The sequence below is a fragment of the Cornus florida genome, unplaced genomic scaffold (assembly GCF_030987335.1).
Source record: "Cornus florida cultivar Cherokee Brave unplaced genomic scaffold, ASM3098733v1 CherokeeBrave_3.0.0_Hap2_Chr10, whole genome shotgun sequence".
NCBI lineage: Eukaryota > Viridiplantae > Streptophyta > Magnoliopsida > Cornales > Cornaceae > Cornus > Cornus florida.
The window spans coordinates 54590688-54592490 of NW_026775580.1; positions in this window are offsets into that span (position 1 = coordinate 54590688).

Below are 1803 nucleotides of genomic sequence, written 5' to 3' on the forward strand. Positions count from 1 at the left end.
AGATATCCCTAGTTCCAAATCTAGCAACCATTTGGGGTCTAGTAATTAATGTTACACATCTAAATCCGGCACGCGTTCCCTCTAAATCGAATTACCCCCAGGCTTGCGAAACCCGATTCTTTTCACAAAACCCATTTCTTCCATAAAACATTTCCCTTTTGAAAATATTAAAACACTATTTCTTTCTAAAAAACCTTCCAAAACAATTTATAAAATAATTTCACCCCAATCCCCTTACCATGCCCATAACATGAATGAATGAAATCAACATATACATGCTTTGCAACTTTATCAATTTAACCATAGATGCTCATCATCGTCGTCGTCGTCGTCGTCGTCGTCATCATCGTCGTTATCGTCAACATCATGTATATATATGTAATTTCAAGAAAACAAATTATCACAAGGCAAGCTTTTTAAATAATTTTGCAACTAAGTATATATATACACAAACAACATCATCTTTGAATATGCTTTCTTCACATAAACACATAACCAACTTCTTCACTTCAAAATCTATCAATCTAAACATGCTTAGTAAGAAATCAAACAAGAGAGCTCAACAAAAGTCAAAACTTAATGATCTAGACACCCTTACCTCGAGTTAACAACCCAAGCTCTAAGAACTTAAATCTCGAAATCCTCATAATGCTAGCAAGATCAGTATCAAAACGAAGCCCTTGCATCTATCTACAACTTTGCCCTTTACAGCATGGATCAAATCTCCATTTAGCTTGTAGAAATTTAGAAAGAATGGAGATGAATATAGAGAGAAAAAAAATGTAGAGGGAGATATAAGGTGCCAGATGAGAGAGGAAGAAAATGAGGTCCAAATATGGCGTCTAATCCTTTCTAAAATAAGTAGTCAACAATGAGTCACTCTTTGACCTTCCAAGTTACCATAATGGCCTCGCTTTTCAAAATTAATTACACACATGCCATATAAATATCTCTTGTTCACTCAACTACACTAACGCCTACATAAGCATATACCTTAATTAATTAAATAGATAAAAGGAATCAATAGGAGGAAAAATAAAAGGACCCACATGATTCGCACACCAAGGTGCAAAAAATAATATAAATAAATAAAAATACTAAAAAATTCGAAAAAAAATTTGGGGCATTACATATTAGTTTGGTCTATATATATTTCTTGCACTTGTGTTGACTAGTCAAATGGCTAAAAGGTAATTTCAGAGGTCTGGAGGAAATGTCAATACATATTTTTGAAACATCAAGGAGTGTCAATGTAAAAAGAGCCATTGACCGTCCGTTGAGTGACGTTGATCGAAAGGAGATGTCACTGCAATTTATCATTTTATTTTATACAAGGTATAAAATTTCTTTTTGTTTTTTTGTGATTTATTTTGAACTATGAACACTTTAATAACTAAATTTGCCGTGCAGTAATAAAAGCACAAAGTAATATTTGAATGATTGTAAGAACAAAATTTTTTATATGTTATATTGATTTTTTTTTTTTTTAAATAATTGCTACAGTTGTTCACCTATAGTAACAAAAACATAAATTTTTTTTTTTTCTTTTGAATTTGGATCTTTTTTATAACTAATTATGCAAAATGTAACAAATCTTACTGATAGTATTATCCTTCCATATTTTTTGTACTTTTAATATTAATAAATATGGATGTAATATAAATTGCACAATTATCAATGTATTTCTTCTAAATAAGGTCCACAGAAAAGAATAATAGAAACTGCATATTAGAAAAGACGGAATTTTAAGAATTAATAAACAAAACTTACCCAAATAAGTAAGAAAAAAGAAACATACCCAAA